The sequence below is a fragment of the Dipodomys merriami genome, unplaced genomic scaffold (assembly GCF_024711535.1).
Source record: "Dipodomys merriami isolate MVZ:Mamm:240054 unplaced genomic scaffold, mDipMer1.0.p SCAF_41, whole genome shotgun sequence".
NCBI classification, from domain to species: domain Eukaryota; kingdom Metazoa; phylum Chordata; class Mammalia; order Rodentia; family Heteromyidae; genus Dipodomys; species Dipodomys merriami.
In genome coordinates, this window is record NW_027205715.1 from 4,955,167 (window position 1) to 4,980,709 (window position 25,543).

Here is a 25,543-nt window from a genome sequence, read left to right on the forward strand (position 1 = left end):
CCTCCCAACAGTGTCACAGGCTGGTCTTTGGGGGAACATTTCAGATCCAAACTGGAAAATCACTATTTCTTTCTCATCTTTAAGATCAGAAATCAGGTCCTATCTGTGTTCATGTTGAAAAGTATTCCAGATCTTGTCCAAAATCCCAATTACATAAACAGTTTTTGTAATTATATATATATATATATATATGTATATATGTATATATACATATTTCTGGTTAGTAAAAGACTTTTCAACACAGGTCTCAAAATACTTTACCATATTTCCAAGAAGTTCACAGATGTCTTTCAGTCTATGTAGAGGTCTTAATAAAGTACGTTGAAATAAGGGCAACTCGCTTGAGTATTAGAACTTATTTTAAAACCAATAGTAAAGATATATTACTTTCTCTGTCTTAAATTTGCCATGCTTATTTGTATATATTAGGTTTTGGAAATGGGTCAATATCAGGAGCTTTGCAGAAAATATTTTAATATAAATTGCTTTGAGGGCAAAATCAGAGAGATTAAAGTTAGTAGAGCAAATCAAGAAGGAGAAAGATAATGTCATATAGTAAGTACAGTGGCCAGATTCCAGTTCACAAATGAGGAGCTGAGATTCAAAGGAAAGACCATGCAAGTGTCTCAATCAGGTTCCAAAGTTTTCTCAGCATTTTCCCACTGTGTCTTGATTGTACAAACGAGATGTTCATCTCCAAGAGATTTGACCATTCTATTAAACAATACTGATACAATTAAAATGAAATGACTGTATCAATTGGCCATTGTCCCTTTGATAAAACTATTATATATTTCAAAACATCTGTGTAGGCTAACCTAGTTTCTGGGTGAATTCTCTTGTCTAACTCTTCTGAGTAATTCAGTTGTAGGAGGATGGTAGCATTATTGTGGCATTGGTAGGTTCAAGAATCTTGTAGTGGCTAGGTGCTGTGTGCCACACCTGTAATCCAGGTACTTGGAGGCTGAGACTGGGAGATGCATGGTTTAGATCAGCCAAAGAAAATAGCGAGGCTCACCTATGGCAAAGACAGGAGACTCTTCTTAAATAATAGCTGAAAAGAAAAAGGACTGGGGGATATGGCTTAAGTAGTAGAGTACCTGCCTAGCAAGCCAAAACTCTGACTTCATAGTCCAGTGCTATAAAAAATCATCACTTAGATCTTGGTAATGTGCATGCATTTTGGAGTCTGAGACTGTGAGGAGGGTAGATGTTTGGATGGGAAATTTCAGAAAGATGATTTCTGTCTTGTGAATCAATCCCACAGGAGAATACAAAATTTCTTAAAAAATGATGATAGTTTTCTTCTTAAAGATCCATTATATTTAGTTTAGTTTTTTTCTTTCTTTTTTTTTCTTGGCAGTTCTAGGGATTGAACTCAATGTCTTGTGTTTGCTAAGCAAGCAATCTGCTGTTTAGTTGTTTTTGTTTTTTTCAATGAAGGAAAGGAAGACAATCTTCCCATTCAGATACTTTGTTTTGCCTTTGTCTTTTCTCTTGCTTCTTCCCCTTATCTATTAGGTGAATTACACACACACACACACACACACACACACACACACACACACACACACACCAAAGCAACAAAAATATGTGTACAGATATAATGTGCAAAAATATGTTTTATATGTAAAGTAACAAAAAACAAAAACCACAGCTAAATTTCTCATTATTTCTAGAAATTAGTTCTTATCTCAGTACATATGTTGCTTTTAAGGATTAGCTCACCTGGAGGGTTCAGATTTGCATATTGTTCCACATCCTGCTTTTGTTCCTGCTGTCTAAATGTTCTTTTTGGAGCAGCATCTACCTCCTTTTCACAGTGAGTCCCATATTTCATGATTTTTTTTGTATTTCAGCTGTTAGTCTGCACTGAGCTTCTAAATATTCCTATGAGGAAGTGATACCTGTGAACCAAACTACATATGTCCCTAAAGTGGAGACAAAGACAGGTGTGTGGGTGAAAGTTCCTTGAGATTCTAGGACCGGGAACATAACCATATGTTCTTTAGTTTGTTAATTAGTAGCATAACTATATAATACATCATCCAAATAGGGGTGCTTCACAAAAATGAAGGGGTGCTCTTAATAATCATGCCTGGTCAATAAGCATAAACTAGTACTTTGAAAGACCAATTGGAATATATAGTGCTTTCTTTTTAAATTTTTTATTAACCTAACCTTAGTTTATAGAAGTGTTTCTTTATGGAATTTCATGAACATGTATATAGTGTACTTGGATCATATCACCCCACTAACCCTTTCTTATTCCCCTCTTCTCACTCATAGAATTACAGATAAAACTTCTGATCTATGGTAAATAATACTGCAATAAACATAGTTGTGCTGGTAGCTCTAGTATGGTTTTCTTTGTGATCAGTCGGGTAAATGCCCAAAAGTGGGATTGCTGGGTCATAGGGGAGCTCTATATGGAGTCTTTTGAGGAACCTACATACTACTTTCCAAAGTGGTTGAACAAGTTTACACTCCCACCAACAATGAAGTAAGGTTCCCTTCTGTCCACATCCCCTCCAGCATTTGTTGTTATTAGAGTTCTTGTTTTATAGCCATTCTAACTGAGGTGAGGTGGTATCTCAATGCTGTTTTGATTTGCATTTCTTTTATGGGTAGGGAAGTTGAGCATTTCTTCATATATCTATTAGCCATCCTTCTTTCCTCTTCAGAGGAAAAAACAAAACAAAACAAAAACTTCTGATCTACAATCTTACATCAGAGGACTCTCTTTTTTCATATAAATGTTCAAACCAGATTGTGAGATATTTCCCTTTTCCTTCTTGTTGTGTCTTGCTGTTACTCGACTCTTCCTCATTCAAACACCCCATAGAATGTCCCAATGATCATAAACACACTTATGATTGTTTCCTTCTCAAACCAACTTCGAAATAAGCCTTTTAGAAATTTCTTGGAAGTATGAAGATCTTGTATTTTATGATCTAGAATACAGGTGCCAAGAACGTTTCCTTTTTGCATTTCTATTTCTACTTCCTACTAATTCTCCAGTTCAACTATCACTTTATTTTTATGAAAAATTCTCTATTTCTTCTTGCTCTACACTAGTTGTAGAAGGGTTTTTTTGGAGGGGGTGCAGAGGGACTCTTTTTAATCTAGAATTTATTGTCTTCATGAGTAAAACAGGAGTAATTTCAAGAGATTATGCACTGGATCAAATGCAAAAGCATATCACAATGTCTAACAAACCATAGAAAACAAAATAAAGCCAACAAAAACCTGAAAACATTTCAATTGTATTCAATTTTTAATACTTCCCAAATATTTTATTCATAAATTGCTTCACTCATCAGATGAGACAGTTAATTAATCATCTTGAATACCAAGGGCTATGTTAAGAATTTTATAAATGAGAAAACAATGGATTACAAAGGAGAAAATTAATAAGCTTATTGTTTGTCAATTTTATTAGCATAATTTATTAACTAGCCATTGATTTTATCATTTGATGCAGCTATCAAAACAAACTTTGAAGCCAACTCAAATATAAGGGTCTTTCAAAACTAGAAATAAAGAAAAGGTTGATCAGTATATCCTTTCTCTCTGGAGCCTCCAAACAAGAAAGGGCTGTTTCTAGCAAACATGCAATCTTATTTAAAAAATACTTTGAAGAATTTTAGCTGGCAGGGAGAAATTTGATGATTAAAAATCTAATTTCAATTTAAATGAGTATGCTTTATTTATAATTTCATACTTTTTATATTTCAAAGGGTTAAATTATTAACCTCCCCACCCCTACCTCCAAATGATATCAGACATTCATTTGGATGTTGGTTGATGTTGGACTGGAGTTGTAGTTCAGGGCTAGACAGCTTCTCAGCACGTACAAGTCTCTGTAGCTTTCTGTTACATCTCCAGCACCAAAAAAAAAAAAAAAAAAAAAGGTTGGTTGATTTGTTCCAAAGCAATTCACCTTTACAAAGAACTTAGCTATTGAACTGGAGTGGTAGAAACACTCTGTTCCCTTGGTCTTTTCAACTCCTACAAGACAAACTCACAATGCTATGTTTCACATCTGCCTTCCTCATTTTATATAAACTGCCTTCAAGGCAGGAATTGTGCTTTTCACCTCCTATTCTTAGCTCAAAGTGTGCACATACTAACGAACTGTTTGAGTGAATAGATGAGTGGTTTTCTCTTGAACCTTCCTGTGGATGCAGGGCACATTGGAGATAGCCTAGTCTATTCATTCTTTATTTACTGTTCATGAGATTTAGAAGGAGGAGATTAAAGCCACAGAAAGTACAAATTTTATCTAATTACAGATAAGTGTATTATTGTAAAATCACTGGTCTCTCTAAATCCTCTTTTTTTTACATAGCTGTCTTTTGAAGAATTAAAGATGCAATAGATAATGGAACCATTTTATCAACTTAATGGTAGGAAATTTTCATTAAGAGCCACAATATGCACATAATAGATATTTGATTTATTTTATTTTTAATGGTCAAGTACACCTTCCAATTTTTTATTTAAGTCTGTGCCAGAAAATTCTGTGTGTTATCATAAGATCATGTCATTTAAGAGATACCTCTGAAGAATAAGTTATTTTTGTTATCCATGTAGATTACTTTGGAGACATGAGGGTTGTTTAAAAAAATCAAAATTTCTAATACTTTTAGAAAAAAAATCATTCTATTAAGGAGAGCTGATTTCTGTGAGGCAGTTTTTGAATAAGATCCCGAGATTGAAGATGCCATAAACTAGCTGTCTGCAGCTCTAGCTATCTATATTAAGGAATGGGAGACATAGGTTTGTATGGTGAGCTTTCTCACAAATTCAAGAGGAATTGTCCATTGTGAAAGTGCTGCTCTTATCCTGAGTGGGTGTGCTACATAGAAGAGACAGTGGCATTTAAACAACAACACCCACAACAACATATTCTTTATCCTCTTACTTCACCAGAACTAAGCCCATGTCTTGAAGGCAACTCTCCAGACATTTTTTAAATTGTTACTCTGCTATTCTAAGATGTTCTTAGATGAATATGTTTTAAATTGTGTTATAATAACAAGGCAATGTAAAGCAGTAGAAAAAGTAAAAGTACATATTTTGTGGTCATCTGTACTGAACTCTTAGTATCCCCAGAGAACTAGTTGAAGAACCCCTCACCCCATCCTTGTTTTCCCAAGCCAGAGGATGCATAGTATTTGCATCTATCTGTCTGTCTGTCTGTCTATCTATCTATCTATCTATCTATCTATCTATCTATCTATCTATCTATCTATCTATCTATCTATCTATCTCCCTACATCTATGTATACATATACGTACAAATACACACATTTTATATACATAAACACATACCTATGTCCATCTATCTATCTATCTATACACACCTATGTATACAGTAAAACAAATATACATATATTTGTATACATAAACAGATTTACAATACATATATCTATCATACATATAATGCATACACATATATTCCTTTTTGCTTTTAATCATATGTGGATTAATTATGATACTTAACATACATGCTATGTCATTACTTACATTTTTATATTTAGGGAAAAATAAATATATATTGAATACAAACAAAATTTTTCACTAAGTATTTTTCATCAATAGTTGATTGAATTGGCAGATATAGAACCCAAGAGTCAACTGTGCTTAATGTTTATACTTACATTCAAATATTGAAGCATTCTAACATTCAACATTTCCCATCTTCCAAATGGAAATAAGACTAGTTGTGACTAACACCTACTTCAAAATGTGATGGTTCAATGAATGATTCACTGTCTATATACAGTATGTGGCCATTATCTTTTTCTTATTGCTATCATTTGACTTTGGTATCATTTAGTAATTTATTATATGGATAGTGTTCATGATACAGGCTCTGTATAGGCAGGGCTCTTTTGGGGAGTGCTAAGAACAATGATTCATACTTCTTTTGTTGAAGAATCTGACAGAGTATAAGGAGATAATGTACACACACACACACACACAAATGGTGATTTTGTTAATAAGTGAATCCATTGATTGTCTTCAAGTAGGGACTTAAGGAGTTATAATTTAGTAGGTTATGGAATTGCCAGTTTGGGAAATGTTTTCTTAATGATGGGTTAGTAAAATGGATGTAAGTTAAAATGGGATTTGATAAGAAAGTTAATCCCCAACGGAATAAGGGCAATGTAGGAAAACCATTCAATGGATAGAGAGGAATTGGCAAAAAAAAAAAGTTATGTTTGGAATAGATATACTTTCTAGGGCAATCATAACAAAATGTCCTAGACTAAATGATAGAAATTTATTTTCTTACTACTCTGGAGGATGGAATCTAACTCTAGATACTACCCTAGGGTTGGATTTTTCTGTGGTTTTCTGTTTGGCTTGCTACATGCTCTTGCTGCCTGGACACCAGGTAAGCATTCCTTTTTTTTTTTTTTTTTTTTTTTTAATAAGGGTGTCTGTCAAATTGGATAAGGAACCCAGGTATCATCCTCATTTTAACTTATTTTCCTTATTATGATCTTATGTCTAAGTATGGTTACTTTCTGTATAATGGAGGCTGCCACTTCAACAAATGAATGGTTTGGCAGAGTCAGCCCAAGGCTGGAAATACTAAATCCTGTCAGCTTTAAATAGCAGATAAGGACCACAAAATGTATTTCCTAGATACCAGGAAGACATTATGACATTACATGTTCTTGGCAGAAGAAGGGTCAATGAAGTACTTTGATAAAATTAATCTTGCTTAATATATAAATTGAATTGACAAGAGAAACTAAAGGTTGATACTCCAAATAGAAGACTCTTGTGAAACAATATTACTTTAGACTTGATAATAAGTCTCAGAACCTAAGGAAGAATTAAGTTGGAAAAGATTCCAAAAGGAAGAAAAATGATCATATTTTATAGTAAGATTGACTCCTTAAATACAAAGGGAACATTATCAATTTTGACTTGAATCACTGAAAATCTCATGGTTGGAAGTGGAAATCAAGAAGTAGCTTCTGATAGTTTTAAAGAAAACACGATCTCTTCTGTTGGCGTTTGGGGATGTTATCCATCAGCCATGTGAAATGTGTGTCTAGACTTTCAAAATTGTATTTGGAGACACAAACTGAAGAATAGGAAGTGATGGGCCAATGCATATATAACTCAGACCTGAATTTTAATCCTTAGTAGGTCACAAGTATCTCATTGAATGACATGAGCCTCTTGGAAACCACTGATAAGTGGTACATTGTGATCAGAACCCGGCCTCCTGGAATCAGCAAAATGTTTGTGAGAGCCTTAAATTGATATGAAGAGAAATATCCTGATTTAGGAAACTGTTCAGATAAAGGGACCTTATGAAGCTCTGATATAGAGTCCTAGATAAAATCTCAAAAGACTGGAAATTCAGTCTTTGGATCCATTCGTTTTAGAAGATGTCAGTGTTTTAAGAAGGTTTGGCACGGCTTTCAGGTTGATTGCTTCAGAATGACGAGGAAAAATGGTGGCTCAGATAACCCTCAACCCTCTCACAGACACACAATTTCAGATGAGCAAAATAATTGAATTCCTTGTACTTTTTATGCACTTAATAAATATGAAAATTGGAGGCAGGAATCGGGAAACTTGTCCTAAGCTCAGCCCTGTGGGTGTTTCAGGAAATCATTTGAAATTTTGAACTTAGCTTTATTATAGTATAAACCATGAGTTTTTATTTAATTAGTCATATCTGCTTAGAATGTACCTTATAAAAGAATACACCATACTTCTGGAGGTCTTAATTTTAATCCTGGAAGACAACAGAGCTGCCTGCATTTGAACTAGGTCAATTTAGAAGAAAGTATGAAAGTAATGCGTAACATGGGAAACACTTTATAAGCATGTGCTGTATATATGAATGAAACTCAATTGACATAGGTGGAAAGACAGGAAGAAGAAATATTAAAGAGATGGTAATGAAAATGTGGCACTTCCAAAATCAGTGAAGCCATGGAAGTGTAACTTGATATCCCACCTGCCTGTGATCCAAGCACCTTAACTAAAATGTAATTTTACTAAATTATGGCCAGACCAACTAAATAGTTTCTTATATATTAATAATAAACTTTCAGAGCATCTGGATTCATTGCTATCATTGCTTTTTCCTCCAGAAATGAGAGAGGCTAAGAGACTTACCAAGGGTTGTGCATAAGAGCATGAGTTCTGCCTGTAACCTGCCTGTGCTAAATCTCTGGAGCTATATTATAATATACTTCTCTCTTTGTTCCCTACTACTTACCCATAGCAGCACAGTCATGGAGACTGGCTACTTAGAAATGTAGCTCTCATTTAGACTTGCTCACTTGTTTGAAGTAGTAGTTTAGCAAGGCTAGAATTTTTATTTGTAATTCCAACTGAGTTTCTTCCAAGATGTAAGTCTATGAGCAGTCGCCAATGCACAGTACTGGAGGATGTGATATAATGGTACCTGCAGGCTAGGAATCTGGTCTGTGGGACATATTGTTATTTACAGAGTTACCAGGAAACTTGGCTTTGGACCCAACCCTCTATTATGGAGCCAGATTCTGAGTGTCTTTGGCTAATCATCATGTTTCCAGGAGAAAAAGAAATAATTGCTGGTGAGCAACAGTACTATTAATCATTAACTGTGTGTCATCTGCTTTATACTCACATTTCTAGTAGACGTGGTTAATCACACTCTTTTGTAAATGGTCAAAATAATGTGCCTTCTGCTATTATTATAAAAGACATCCAATTTTGCAGTATACACACATATCTTATTGATGGACACAAATATACAGAGAAAGTAACATGGGTCATCCAATGCTATGATGATTCCAGTCCTTGCCAACTCCAAGGAAGTAAAAATATTTTGTGCATATAATTAAATACTGTATCTATGCAATATATTTATGCATAATATTTCTCATCTTATAAGTTATTCTAGGTATGACCAGCAACAGGTTTAAATAAAGATATATCTTCCTATACAAATAGATTGAAGGAAGGAAAAATATGGACAACATGTAAAATTGAGGTTGAATCTCAGTTCTGACACTCACCATCTGTGTGGAAATGAACATAAGCATTCTCAACATTGGTAGCCTGTCTTTACAATATGGGCTGTAATTTGTGCTTGAAAGTATTCTTATGAAGATTAAATAGGATACCATGTTTAAAGTGTACTGGCACAATAAATGTTATCCAATGATTCATTTATCATTCAAAAAGACTAATTTATTCTCTCTAAAATATTAGGCTATGGTGTGATGTTCATATTCTTGTTTTATGACTTGGCATGCACTGTAGAACACAGTGCTGCAGTTTGGCCACTCTAGTTCCCCAAACTATCAGACATTTGGTGAGTAAACTAACGCACAGTGTTGTGGATTTGGACACCAGACTTAGCTTCACTAAGCAACAAGATTGGGCTGCTTCCAGTGAGGTCACATGGGATACAAGCCACCATCCTTCTGTTACATCCCATAGAACTGTGAATGAAATAAAAGCATAGAGACAACAACCCGAAAAATGAAACCTATTTATAAACTCTATTCCAGGGCGCGTATGCATAATACAAATTATGAATACGTAAGACATGTTTGGTTTCATTATGGCTTAGGCTTTGGAGAGTCATAAGATATTTTGGTTGAATTACATACAGCTTAACAGTAAGTCAAAATGGGGAGGGGCTGGGCGTCAGTGGCTCAGGACTGTAATCCTGGCTACTCAGGAGGTTGAGATATGAGGATCTTGGTTCAAAGCCAGCCCAGGCGGGAAAGTCCAAGAGGCTCTTATGTCCAATAAAAACCACCAGAAAACCGGAAGTGGCACTGTGGCTCAACAGTAGAGCGCTAGCCTTGAGCTGAACACTTGAGGGACAGCTCCCAGGCCCAGAGTTCAGGCCCCATGACCAACAAAAAAAAAAGGGAGGAAAGATGTTTGACTTGTAAAGGGAGACTTGGAAGTATGCAAAGACATTTTAGTGGTTTATCTTGTTATTTCCAATGCTCAGTACCTTTTTTTAAAAAATTATTTATTTTTTTATTTTGAAAATACCATACAGAGGGGTTACAATTACATGAGCAAGGTAATGGGTACATTTCTTATCCAGCATTGTTGCCTCCTCCTTTGTTTCCCCTTCCCATTCCCCCCCCCCGTCCCCCTCCCCCCACGCCAAAGTTGTAAAATTTGTTTTTTGACATAACGTCTTGTATATCTCATTGTTGCAATTGGTCCAACTGTATCCCTATTTAAACAATTAGTTTTTCCCTTCCCCTTCCACAAATTATGCCGACATCAAATACAGTGGAAACAGGGGTTATACCGTGGGGGAGGAACATACAAAGCAACAAAGAAATCATCTTATAAATATGTTAGAAACAATCGCAAGCAAGAAAAACCATTTAAGTCCTTATCTTGGGGTTCTTTTCGCCTAACATCAAAAGACTCCATAGAGCTCCCCTATGATCCAGCAATCGCACTTTTGGGCATTTACCCGAATGATCACAAACAAGACTACACTAAAGCTACCAGCACAACTATGTTTATTGGAGCATTATTTACCATAGCTAAGATATGGAACCAACTCACAGATGCCCCTCAGTAGGTGACTGGATCAAGAAAAAAATATATATATATATGAATTCTATGCCTCCATCAGAAAGAATGACATTGCCCAATTTGTTAAGAAATTGAAAGACTTGGAAAAAATTATATTAAGTGAAGTAAGCCAGGCCCAAAGAAACATAGGTCCCATGGTTTCCGTTATTTGTAATAACTAGTATATGTCTGAGAAAACCAATGCTCAGTATCTTAATACTTTCTTTTTTTTTTAATTTTGTCTGTTCTTTAACTTCATATAAATTGAACCATACTGTATTCTTTTTTTTTAATTTAATTTAATTTTATTTGTGAACATACTGTACAGAGGAGTTACAATTACATGGGCAGGATAATGCGTACATTTCTTACCAAGCATTGCAGCCTCCTCCTTTGTTTACCCTTCACATCCCTTCCCAGCCTCCCCCCTCCCCCCCAATCGCAATCCCAATCCTTCTCCTTCCCCCCTTCCCCCCCCCCCTGCACCGACGCTGTAAAGCTCCTTTTGGACATGACAACTTGTACTTCTCATTGTTGCAACAGGTCCACCTGTATCCTTAAACAACTGTTTTTTCCCCCATCTCCTCCACAAGTTATACTGACCTCAAATATAGTGAAAGCAGGGGTTATACTGTGGGGGAGGGACATACAAAGCAACAAAGAGATAATCTTATAAATGCGTTAGAAACACATGCATAAAAGAAAAAAACCTTAAAATACATATCTAAGGGTTCATTTCCTGACATCACATTATCTGACCTTTCCCACTTGACTCATACATCTACTAGATATTACAAATAAGGGAAACCATGGGACCTATGTTTCTTTGGGCCTGGTTTACTTCACCTAATATAATTTTTCCCAAGTTTTTCCATTTCCTAACAAATGGGGCAATGTCATTCTTTCTGATGGAGGCATAGAATTCCATTGTGTATATATACCACATTTTCTTTTTTTATTTTATTTTATTTGAGAACATACTGTACAGAGGGGTTACAATTACATGGGCAGGATAATGCATACATTTCTTACCAAGCATTGCAGCCTCCTCCTTTGTTTACCCTTCACCTCCCTTCCCAGCCTCCCCCCTCACCCCCACCCAATCATACCCCCCTCCCTCCCCCACACCGACATTGTAAAGCTGGTTTTGACATGACATTTTTTACTTCTCATTGTTGCAACAGGTCCACCTGAATCCTTAAACGACTTGTTTGTCCCCATCTCCTCCACATGTTATACTGACATCAAATATAGTGAAAGTGGGGGTTACACTGTGGGGGAGGGACATACAAAGCAACAAAGAAATAATCTTTTAAATGCATTAGAAACACATGCATGAAAGAAACGAAAACATTAAAATACATATTTAAGGGTTCATTTTCCTAACATCACATTATCTGACCTTCTCCGCTTGACTCATACCTATACTAGATATTGCAAATAAGGGAAACCATGGGACCTATGTTTCTTTGGGCCTGGCTTACTTCACTTAATATAATTTTTTCCAAGTTTTTCCATTTCCTAACAAATGGGGCAATGTCATTCTTTCTGATGGAGGCATAGAATTACATTGTGTATATATACCACATTTTCTTGATCGAGTCACCTACTGAGGGGCATCTGTGAGTTGGTTCCATATCTTAGCTATGGTAAATAATGCTGCAATAAACATTGTTGTGCTGGTAGCTTTAGTGTGGTCTTGTTTGTAAACATTTGGGTAAATGCCCAAAAGTGGGATTGCTGGACCATAGGGGAGATCTTTGTGAAGTCTTTTGAGGAACCTCCATACTGCTTTCCAAAGTGGATGAACAAGTTTACATTCCCACCAACAATGAAGTAAGGTTCCTTTCTGTCCACATCCCCTCCAGCATCTGTTGTTGTTAGAGTTCTTGATTTTTGCTGTTCTAACTGGGGTGAGGTGATATCTCAATGTTGTTTTGATTTGCATTTCTTTTATGGCTAGAGATGTTGAACATTTCTTCATGTGTCTATTGGCCATCCTTCTTTCTTCTTCAGAGAAGTTTCTCTTTAAATCTTTAGCCCACTTATTTATTGGGCAGTTGTTTCTTTGAAGATTTGTTGTTGGGGGGGTTAATTTTTTGAGTTCCAAGTATATTTTAGATATGAGACCCTTGTCCGTTGTATGGCTAGTAAAGATCTTTTCCCAATCTGTAGGCTTTCTATTGATCTTGCTAGCTATGTCATTTGCCCTGCAGAAGCTCTGCAACTTTATGCAATCCCATTTGTCCAACCTTTCTTTGATTTGTTGTGTTTCCGTGTCTCTATTCAGAAAATTTCGGCCTGAGCCAAGGAGACCTAGGGTTTCTCCTATTCCATCTTGTAATGTTTTCAGAGTGTCTGCTTTGACTTCAAGGTCTTTGATCCATTTGGAGTTCATTCTGGTGCAGGGTGATATATAAGGGTCTAGCTTTAGTTTTCTACATGTAGTTAACCAATTTTGCCAGCACCATTTACTGAAGAGGTTGTCTTTCTTCCATTCTATTGTTTTAGCTCCATTATCGAAGATTAGATGGCTATAGGTCTGTAGGTTCATTTCTGGGTTTTCAATTCTATTCCATTGGTCCTGAAGTCTGTTCTTATGCCAATACCAAGCTCTTTTGATTACTATGGCTTTATAGTAGAGTTTGAAATTTTGTATTGTTATTCCTCCAGCAGTGTTCTTTCCATTGAGGAGCGTTTTTGCTATTCGGGGTCTTTTATTGTTCCATATGAATTTTTGGATTGCCTCTTCTATTTCCTTGAAGAATGAGGTTGGAATTTTGATAGGTATAGCGTTGAATTTGTAGATAGCCTTGGGAAGTATTGCCATTTTCACTATGTTAATATTTCCAATCCAGGAGCATGGGAGGTTTTGCCATTTTTTAAGTTCTATGTTGATTTCCTTTTTTAAGATTTTAAAGTTTTCATCATAGAGGTCCTTCACTTCTTTAGTTAAGTTAATTCCTAGGTATTTTATTTTTTGTGGGGCTATTACAAATGGAGTTGCTTAATACTTTCTTTTTTTAAAAAAAGAATAAGATATCCATTGTTGTCTAACTTCATTTCTCAGTTGACAAGGGTTGTCTCTGCTTTCTGGTATTCATCCACTTTGCTGCCTTTTTAAGCTTGTGAACTTAGATAAATTCATGTAAACAAGATTTTGTTGAAAATAGAGCTCTTGGTGCAGTTTTTGGTTGTTACAAGAGTTTCCTTAGTTTCTGATTTTTTAATGAAAATAATGCATTTACATGGAAATAAATAAACACATAGTAAAAAACCTACTAGTAAATGAAAAGCTAATTTCTTCTACATGCTACTGGTCTCTTTCCTTGGTCAATTAGTGTACATTCTTTATATACTGTCTTACATACAAACAGATGTTGTAAGTATATTATTTTGCTTTTTATACAATGTATGTTCATTTCAGTTATTTTTACAGTTAAGATTTTTCATGAAATATATCTCAAAGGAAGCTACCTAAGAAAAATGGAATAGTACAAATCAAATCTAATCACTGTTCCAAAATGTAATAAAAAAACTAGGACTTTGAAAACACATGTAAAGAAGAATTGTCACTATTTAGCACAAAAATAGAGCAAAATCTATTTTCATATTCCCCTAAATATAGAAAAGCAGGGCAGAACAAAAGGATTCAGACATGGTGCCAAGTCCATTTCAGAAACTAAAGAGACATACAGAATACAGGCAACTTTTTTTCAGATTTATTATTAATTTGAGGAAAAGTATACACTGGTATTCAAATCATCTTGGTAAAACAAAAGCATAGCCTAAACTTTTATAAATTTTGAGATGTAAGTAAATGCTAATGGGGCTCAGTATACTTCAACTAAGCCAATTAGGAAGAAAACCACACTTAAGGAATCATAGTGGAAGTGCTAAAAAATTAGAGTGGAGAACCTTGAAAACTGGGTGTGGTGGCATAATCTCATAATCCCAGTTGCCTGGGCTACATGCTAAATTCCCAGCCCAGTTTGGTAAATGTAAATGAGACCCTGCTGAGGGGGCAGGGAGAGGCAGAGAGAGAGAGAGAGAAAGAGAGAGAGAGAGAGAGAGAGAGAGAGAGAGAGAGAGAGAGAGAGAGAGAGAGAGAGAGAGAGAGACAGAGAGAGAGACAGAGAGAGAGACAGAGAGACAGAGAGAGAGAGACAGAGAGACAGAGAGACAGAGAGACAGAGAGACAGAGAGACAGAGAGACAGAGAGACAGAGAGACAGAGACAGAGACAGACAGACAGACAGACAGACAGACAGAGAGACAGAGACAGAGACAGAGACAGAGACAGACAGAGACAGACAGAGAGAGAGAGAGGAGAGAGAAGGAAAGAGAGAAAGGAGCTGAATATAAATGAACTATTTCACCAAAGGAAGGAATAATTTGAATAATTCATCAGACACTATGGGGGCTAGAAGACTCTGGAACTACACATTAAAGCCTAGAAAAAAATTCAAGTGTTGAACATAATGATACATTCAATTATTTTCTACCCAGTCCAAGTCTCCCTCAAGAATACATGTGAAATAAAGACATTTTCAGATGGAAAACAAAAACCCTAAGAATTTGTTGCCCGCTGAACTGCACTCAAAGAAATGCCAAGGGAAGTTTCTCAGATCAAAAGAAAATTATATGGGATGAAAATCAGATATTCAAGAAGAAACAAGGAATATGAGAAATTTAAATACTCAGGAAAATAGATTTTTTTCTCAGTTAAAAATTATATATGAAATGGGCTGGGAAGGTGGCTCAATGGTAGAACGTTTGCCTTGCATGCATGATGCCCTGGTTTCGATTCCTCAGCACCACATAAGGAAAAAGAAAAAAGCCGGAAGTGGCGCTGTGGCTCAAGTGGTAGAGGGCTAGCCTTGAGCTGAAGAGCTGAGGGACAGTGCCCAGGCCCAGAGTTCAGGTCCCACGATTGGACCCCCCAAAAAACCCATTATATATGAAAAAACAACAAGTAGAGCACCTACTTGTGAACTTTGAGTATGTAGAGATAATGCGTATATGAACTGGATCCTAAAAGAGGGAGATAAATGTAATCATGTGCTTACAAGTTCTTTATCTTTTATGTGAAGTAAACATTCCATTTTCATGAAATATATGTATGAAATCCATTTCTCTAGATTTTATATGCATTAGTACAACAGTAATTCTAAGAAGACTGTGCAAAATATATGGCAGTCACTACACCAACCATTTCAAAAGTATCATAATTATACCTAAAAGCCAATAAATGAATTTATAAATGATTCAAAAAAAATCAAATAATGTTAAACATGTTAGCAAAAGAAGAGCATAGATATAATGATCAAAACAGAACAAAACTGGAGACCAAGAAGCAAACATATACAAAATATGTAGACCAAAGTCTAATCATATTGAATATTATAATAAATGCTAATGGACAAAATATTCCAAATAAAAATAGTTATTATCAAAGTAAATAAAAAAGAAAGACCCAAGTTCAATGTCAATAAATAGCTCAAGAACACAGAAACATTAAAAGTAATAGATGGAAAAGATATGTAAGTAGCTTAAGAAGGCTGGAATGATTATTGCAATATCAGAGAAAATTGAATTCAAGACAGAATATTACCAGTAATAAAGAAACATGTTTCATGATGTTAGAAGTCAATTTATTTTAAAAATCTAGCTATTATAAATGTATGTGTATCCAATAACAGAGCATCGTGGTATGGGAAGCAAGAATAGACCCTATTAAGAAATAAGTAGTTCTAATTGTGTCTTTTCTACAAGATAAGCAGTTCAAATATGAATATACATTTTTATGAAAATATATAACAGGCAAGACTAATTAATGAGAGAAAAAAATAGTAGTCTTAGCCTCTGGAAGCAGGGATAGTAATTGACTTAGAAGGTATAGAATTGAACCTTGTGGAATGATGGCAATTCCCTGTTCATTAATGGGGATTTAGGTGATATTTAAGTATGCCAGTCTGTGTCACTAAAGTTATACGTTAAATCATATTTAAATCAGAAACAATAGCTGTAGCCTAATTTTAAACTTTAATAGTAGGCAGGTGGAATTACATAGGCGCACCTTGCATCCATATGTAGTAGATGATGTGATCTTTTCATATCAACAGGTTGGAGAGTCTTAGCAGTTACCTAGCATGGAAAGCAGTACACATGCAGCGTTGACTCAGAGCCATATTAATTGTCTCTGTCAGAAAGATTTGGGCAAAAATTATACTACTGCTAGTAACAAGAGCTGCTATTTGGACTCAGGTTTCTGATTTTAGAGTGATGCTGTTTGAGTCTAAAGTGTCCTGTCAAAATAACATGAAAGGTTACCGATCCAGATAGAGTCCAGATAAGGGCCAGGTAAAACATATGCAGTGTGATGAAGAATAATCACTAACCTGTCCTTAACTTACGTCTTTTTGAGATACTTTTGGGGCTTCTCCTATATCACTTGCTGAATCCCCAGAGAAAGGGAGGGACAAGGCTCAGAGAGGGAAGTACACTGGCTTACATGCACACAGCTGGTTTTATTTTTTCTCTCCATTGTGTATTAATGGGAAGTGAGACTAAGAGAGATAGCTACTGATGTAGCTCTGCTTTGCAGAGGCTCGTCACGATGATTGGAGAGAGGCCTGTGGAGCACGTTGAGTGAGTCTGAGTCAGCATCTGCATGGACTGAATGTGTAGATAGTACTCAGTCACTCACATTTTTCTGGGAAACTGTGCTGCTGTCAGGACCTCAGCCCTCCAAACCAGGATGGCAGCAAAGTAGAGGGTGAGTAGGCCTGAGCTTTTCTTTGACTGAGAGGTTCTAAGTTCCTGTTTGCAGACGGTGACTTGGGTTCTTACTCTCTACAGACCCGTGATGGCTGGTGGTGGAAGCGAAAGACTTCGATTTAACCCTTGTGTCTTGAGTTCTAAAATAGAATCTTTTTTTAAAAGCCATTAATTTATTTCTGGATGTTGTAAACACTAAAGCAGCACAAGAGGGGCATTTGTTTACTTTTGTTTTCAAAGCTTGCTTTATGTCTGTTTTCGTATTTTCACTTTTCATTTTCAATTTAATTTTGTTTCACAATTCTTTTTTTGTTGTGGTGGTCAATTGTGGGGCTTGAACTCTGGGCCTGGGCGCTGTCCCTCAGCTCTTCAGCTCAAGGCGAGAGCTCCACCACTTGAACCACAACGCCACTTTCTGCTTTCTAGTGGTTAATTGGAGCTAAGCATCTCACAGACTTTCCTGCCTGGGCTAGCTTTGAACCGCATGGCTTTCAACCGTGATCCTCAGCTTTCAGCCTCCTGAGTAGCTAGGACTACAGGTATGAGTCACCAGTGCACAGCTGTTTCACAATTCTTAACCATTGATGTGGTTTGTAAAGCTTAATCTGCAAAATAAACTACATCCAGTAAAAGTTTTCCTTTGTTCAATATGTCAGTCTGTAAGTGCAGTGCATCTTGGTTGATATCACCTTTTCTATCATTTCCTCTCATCTTTCCCAAACCATCTTTTTCCTTCAGTTTTTTGGTTCCATAGGATATATCTTAAATATGACAGCATGCTCCCTCTATCCTGTCTTATTTTTATTATTTTAACTGAATTTCTAGCTCATGCTTTCTAGAATTTTCTGATGGATTAATTTTCATAATTATTGTTATTTTCCATATTAAATGGAAATTATAATTAGGAATTTTGATTTAGAACAATTAACTTACAATTTGCCAATAGTACTTATTTATTTTATACTTCAAAGACAATATACTCATTACTTTTTTAGTTTTGGACCTCTAGGTATTAAGTTTGGTCATCCAAACATTCATGCTCAGTTGCTATTTTCAATGCCATATTTTCTTCTAGTAATAGTATTTTATTAACTTTTTCTAAAGTTAATTTTGGGGTAAAAGATAAAGAAATACTAGAAATTCATCCTAGCTGCCTACTTGTATCCATATCATTTGTTGAAAGATCTGTCTGTACTTGATTGCTTTAAGTTTCTTTTCTCTCACATAGCTATTTCCATAAATATTCAACTGTATTTTCAGACTCTTGCCTTCCAATTCCAATTACTTATTCAACTCTAATAACTTGTTCAGTAACTTTTTAAAAATTTAATTTTATTGTCAAGGTGATGTACAGAGGGGTTACAGTTACATACATAAAATAGTGAGTACATTTCTTGTCAAACTTGTTACCCCCTCCCTCATTTTTCTTCCACTTTTCCTCCCCTTCAGTAACTTTTTTCGAACCAAAGTTCCCTTGTTATTGAAAACCCATGTCTAACACACTTTGGCATCTGGTGGGGTAAAGCACCTCCTCTTCCATCCCTTCCCTTTCCCACAATCTTTTTGGCTGTATTATTTAATGTCTAATTTTTCCATCTCTTTTGTGAGTTTAGGTGATTGAATTTGCTTCTCAATTTTTCTATCCAATTTTTAACTAGGCTCTTACTTGAATTAAAATTATATATTACGATGAGTTTTCTACTGGCATTTTTCAAAAAGAAAATGTACCCTAGCTGATTTTACTCTGAACATAGTGGGAATGTTCTCTAACTATATCCCTAGTCATTTTCTCAGAGGTGAGCCCTGAGACTAGAACTATAGACTATATTAGAGGGGATAAAAGTATGTACATCTCTAGGTACTATATATTTGTTTTTCTGAGACTATTGTAGGTGCATACCCTGTTTTCCTTTGCTTTCTGACTAGAACAGATTACCTATGTTACATTCCAGTTTTTTAAATAAAAAAATCACAATACAACATCCATGAAATGTGACTTCTACAAAGAAAACTACAAAACTATAAAACCTTGAAGGAGGAAATTGTAGATGATACAAAGAAGATAGAAAGACCTCCCATGTTCATTGGCAGAATTAATATTGTGAAAATGGCTACTGCCAAAAGCCAGCTATAGATCCATAACAGTACCTGTTAATTGTGATGTCCTTTTCTTCCAAACAGAAAAATAAATCTCAAAATTCATATAGAGGCAGAAAAGACACTGAATAGTCAAAGTGATCTTGAATAACAAGAGCAACACCAGAGGTATGACACCAGACTGCAGAAGACCTAGACCTTTATCTCTCGCCCTGAACAAACATCAACTTCAAAAATGTCAAAGATCTGAGAACATATTTTTATGCCTATTTTGATTCTTTGTCAAGATTTTCTACTTCCCTCTATTTCAATGGCATTGTTTTTGGAAGATTTATTTTCTTCCTTTAACTCTTGTTTTATTACTAGTACATTTTGTAACTATGTGTTGAGTTTCATACTTTTGGAACAACAGCCACTCCTTGCAGTTTTCCTGGGCTGGCTTTGCTAAGGGAAGGCCTTATACCAAATAGCCCGTGTTGCTACTGTAGGAGTCTTTGAGACCTTTTGGTGTACTTGAGCGCTGGGAAGCTGGGATGTGTCCTCTTTAGGCCCATGTGGGCAATTAGAGCAGATTCCTCATTTCTTTTTTCAGGAGCTCAGAATTTCTTATTTTTGGCTGTTATCTGTCTGCATCACTGCGAGTGCTCTGTACAACTGCATGGCCCTCTCATTGTCCCATACTCTAGCATGAATCTGAAGTAGGCTGGCTGGCTATTAGTACCCCAAGATGGAGGAGATTGAACCTCTCCATGAGACAGATCTAAAAAAGAAAAGATAAACGTGGACTGTTGGATGCAGGTTATAGTCTTCCCTGCCTCCAAGGGAGAAGCCACCATAGCCAGAGTGTTCTCTCCTAGCACTGAACTTTGCAGTGAGGGTGTAATGTGGGTAGAGTGAAATTGCCTCTTTATTTTTTAGACCTACTTCAGGTTTTCTGTTTGCCTGGGGCACTGCAACTTCTTACTTCAATTCTGGAAGTCTCAGGAAGGTATTTTGGTCCATATATCATTGTTTGCCAGATTAGTATTTCTATAGGTTACCAAGGGCTCAGATTTTTTCCATTACCTATTTTTCCAGTTTTATAATATACACATTCTAGAATTTCAGAGAAAGACTATATGTAAAATTAAAATCCTGACATTTCCTTCATGTTTCAGCTTTGTAGATTTAAAACAGACGAGGAAACAATGGTTGGAAGTTTCTCTTTAGATTTTCTTCATTTATTTGTAATTCTCTCTTTAAGGTAAAGTAACTATCTTGTTCATAAAAGAACAGCTGCCTATAAATTTCATAGTTCTCTTCTGAGTTATAGACTAAGTACCTTTATGATTATTACAAGAGGTATATTTCTTTCGTATAAATATTTGAAGTGTGATCTCATTTATAAGGACAAAAATTCTAACCACAGCCATAAGTTATAGTTACATAATTATTCCCTGACATAATTGATTTTTTCCCTAGATATGTTTAACCTGATTTGTAAGGATGTCTTTAGAACTGATACTGCTAAAATATTTACATGATAAAATCTTGAAAAATAGTGGAATTACTACCTCTGCTGAACATTAACTGTTTTTGAAGATTTTTGTCAAATACTCAAAATGCCAGAGAACATGAACTAAGCAGACAAACTATGAGCAATTTCCACCCAACAAAATTGAAAATAAAAGAGACAAGCATTTTCAGATGACCTATCATCAATCTGTGTTAACTTCCCATCAGAGTCAGGAGGGAACAAGAATGCCCTTTTGGTACTCCCCTTGACAAAGAAACCTCACTGTCTGACTTATGGGAAAGAATAAGTGCTTCTGAGAGCTGCTCCAGCCAGAGGCAGCTCTGAAGAGTTATAAGTCCATAAAGAAATGTTTTCTTTAAGTGGCCTTCACAACCCCAGACTTCACAACATCTCATTAGCTTTTGCTTTCAAGTGTCCTTAATTGACAGAATAAATTTACTTTAGAAGCTATGTTGAAATCTCTTTTCTTGCTTTTATAAGTGGTTATATTAAAAATGGGGGAATGTAAGTAATTTTAAAATATGCTTGTTATATTTTTTTTGTTGTTCCTTGCTCTTTTCCTTAGAAAGTTCCTGTGTAGATTCACTTGACAAGTCAGATAGGGCTCAGGTAGATGTCCTTAAGATATGATGCACAAATTAAGTCTTCTTTATTTGGGGACATGTGATTTTATATACAGTGTTCACCTAGAATTAAAAAACAAACAAACAAATAAGACATTTTAAGTTCTTGCTCTGAGGAGCTCTTCAATCTGGGCCAGGGCAGCAATTAACCAAATAAAAGATTACTTCAGACAGTTGTAAGTGGTTTCAATATAATATCCTTTCCAGGAAGGCAGAGGCTTTATCTGTTTTATCCATTAATGTGTCTTACATCACCAAACACTGCCCAGGAAATAGTGGACTCAGGATAAATGCTTGTCAAATAGACGATGATGGTGACATGATGGAAAATGACAAGAATGCAGAGGGCTATGCAGATTGAGGATGATGGAAGTTTGCCTGGAGAATGTCCTCCTTTCCCTGGGAGCTACAGAATCAGAGAGCCAGTTGTGAGTGAATCTAGTTACTGCGAACATCCTAGAATATGGGAGTGGGTGTGGTAACTGAGGATTTACCAAGGCCACTGTGACAGGAGAATCATGGAAGATGGGTGGACAATAAGGATGAAAAAAAAATGGACTGAGCCACACAATGGATTGTGCTGTCCTACAGCAAATGCTTGGTCTTAGTTGTTGGTTGGTTTTATCTTTAAGTAGGCATATAAATAAAGGGATTTCAGTTCAACATATCAGTTTATGGTTTCAATGCATCTTGAACAATGTCAGCTTTTCCATTATTGTCCTCCATCCCTTCCAATATCACCCATTTCCTCAAGTTACCCAGCTTCATTTTCACATATATCAGTCTTATTTTTTTTGTTATTAGAAAACTTCATTCATGTGACAAAGGTAATCTGATAACTCTTTTAATAACAATCTTTTTGATATAACTTAGTAACAGCCACTTCTATAAGAGGTCTTCTTTGAGAAGGAGATTATAAGTGATGGAGATAGAATTCTGTTCATAAAACAGTAGTAGTGATAACAGGATTTGCTAATAGTATGAATGTAGATGATGGTAAAAAGGCAATTCCAAAATGACTTCTTTGAATTTTGTTCATTTCTTTCTGGAATTTATCTAATTACTAAGTGACATGTTTTCACAAATTCTACCTAATAGGCTGCAATAGTAGTTTTAGGAAAAGGAATTTATTTCAGAGGAATAACTTTTGGCTTTCCAGTCCTATTGTGCTCATTTTCAAATGGATAGGGGAGATGGTTAATGGGTTAAACGGGAAAACTTACATATTGAAAGGCTTCAAATTCATGAAGAGAGCTTGATCAGGAGGGAGATTAGAAACAGAGAACCATAGCCCTCTAAATTCTGCTGTGCATGTGAACTCTAAAACATCATTTACCCCAAATCCAAAAGGAGTGAGTCTTTGTAGGTGGGGAAAATGTCTGGAGAGCTGAGGTTTTGCTTCTCAAAGCATCTATTCTTTTATGTCAGTCATTTTACTTGGAAATTATGCTATAATGTATTCAATACACCTTAGTCTTCTAATTCTAATGTAATTTGAACTTAACCTTGCTTATCCATGGTAACTTTAATGTAATAATAGCTACCATTATTAAGTGCCTAATATATTCTAGCTTCTGTATAAAATCATTTTTACTTATCCTTTTTATAGCCTCCTGAAGTAAAGTCTACTATACCCATCTTTTTAGACGATAAAATCATGGCTTAGGGAGTTAGCTCATTTAAGTGACTAATGTAGTGAATTAGTGACAGCACATAGAATAAACAAATCCTTGGTAGTTTTAGGAAAAGCATAAGATCCATTAGATAAGAGTAACTGATAAACACTCTTTTCCCTAGTGGGAAAACTCAATGACATCAGTATTATTCTATTCATGACTATCTTTGTCTTTTCACTTCTAAACCTTGGACAAGGTCCTCTACAGATCAAATGGAACCCCAGGCCCACTCCCTAGTTCAAAAGAACCTGATCGTGCCATTGAGGTCACAGATGAGGAGATCTGGATTAGAAAGAAAGAGGGCCACATAATCACCCAGCTCCAGTAGCAATTTGCAAAGCACTTTCTTGGGAGGCAAAGTTGTTAAGGGAGCGATAATAAGGATAATAAGGAGTTGATTGTGGTGCAGGGTGATAAATAAGGACTGAACTTCAGTTCATTGCATTTTCAGGTGTGAATCCTCCCAATCCAGGCTCATGGGATGTTTTCACACTTCCTTAGATCTTCTTTCATTTCCTTTTTAGGGTTTTAAAGTTTTCTTCATAAAGGTCCTTCATCCCTTTGGTTAAGTTAATCCCGAGGTTTTTTTTTTTTGTTTTTTTTGTTTTTTTTTTTTGACCTGCCCGTCTTTCTTCTGCTTTTTTATTTATTTTCATTTTTGTTTTCGTGGTACTAGTGTTTTAATTCTGAACTTTGCACATACTAGGCAGGTACCTCCAATCCAGCCTAGGCTGTCATGGATTGCATTGCTCCTATTTATGTTTCCCGTGTAACTGGAATGATGGATGCATGTGATTTGACCAAGCTTTTAATTAGCTGAGCTTGGGTTTTGGAAACTTTTCACGCAGGCCTGGAACTGCAATTTTCCAGATTTCAGCTTTCCAAGTAGCTAGGATCACAGGTGTGGGCCACCCCACTATGCCCAACTCTGGTCTCTCTTTTGCATAATCATAATCCCCTTTCTTTTCTAGCATCATACTTTGTATTAATGTGCTCCTATTTCACTTTGTCTTCAATGATGAGAGTGAGTCAGTACTGTGTTTGTTGTGGTTTGATCAGCAAATCAAATATGATTGACCTCAAATTAACTATATATTATTATAATTAAGGTTCTGTATGAAGCAGGGGGATTGATAAAAAGATTAAATAATAAAGGGCCTGGCTAGTTAGTTCATGTACACTAAATCAGCTACTTTCGAGATAGAGATAGAAAAATCCTGGTTCAAAGCCAATTCTGGCAAATATACTAAATACTCAGGATTTTTCATCTAAGATAATTCCATTTCTTTCAGGTAATTGCATATCCAAATCATGTTGTATTTATCCTTAGGAATATATTTGGTTCAGCCTTAAGTTATATCAGCACATTAACTGAAAGTAGATTTTTGAAAAAGTTCATTTTACTCATTGATATAGGGTCTTACATTTGGGCTCACCTCAACCCAACATCCTCATAATCTTCGCCTCCAAAAATTACAAGTATGAGCCACTGTACTTGGCTGTCTTCACTCTGATTCTTAAAAAAAAAATTTTATAAAGGTAATAAACAGAGGGACTACAGGTACATAAAAATCAAGCAAAGAGTACATTTCTTTTTGTAGAGTGTCACCTCTTCCCTTTTCTCTCTGTTTTTCCCTTCCGTCCCCAGCCTCGTTATATACTTCATTTTCAACATAGTGTCTAAATGAGTATCACTGCTGTGCTTTGTTCACCCCTTTCCCCCATTGCTCTGCTCCCCTTTATCCTCCCAAACAAAAATAAACAAAGAAAAGAAAGTGAAAACAACAACAACATTTCCATTTCTTGGAGTTTATTTTGATATATATGATTTTTATATAACCAGGCTTATTTATGTGTGTGCTGGTACTGGCAATTGAATTCAATGCCTGTGTGCTGTCCTTGAGCCTCTTTTGCTCTACCGTTTGAGCCACAGCTCCACTTTAGATTTTTTTTTAGGGGGTAGTTTACTAGAGGTAAGAGTCTTGGGCTGGCTTTGAATTACAACTCTCTGCCTTCTGATTAGCTAGGATTATAGGCTTGAGCCACCAGCACCCAGGTTCACTCTGCTTATTGAATTACATTTTCCCTTTGTATGATACTCTGGGAGCAATTTTCTGTCAAATGTCTTTTTATTTGTGGTGCAGGAGTTGAGCTCAGGGTCTTGCATATGAAGTTGAGCTTTATTCCCAGCCTCAGATACTTTTATTTTATGTTGTTTTAAAATCAATTTTATTAATTATCTTACTTAAATTTCCTTTTATTTATCTG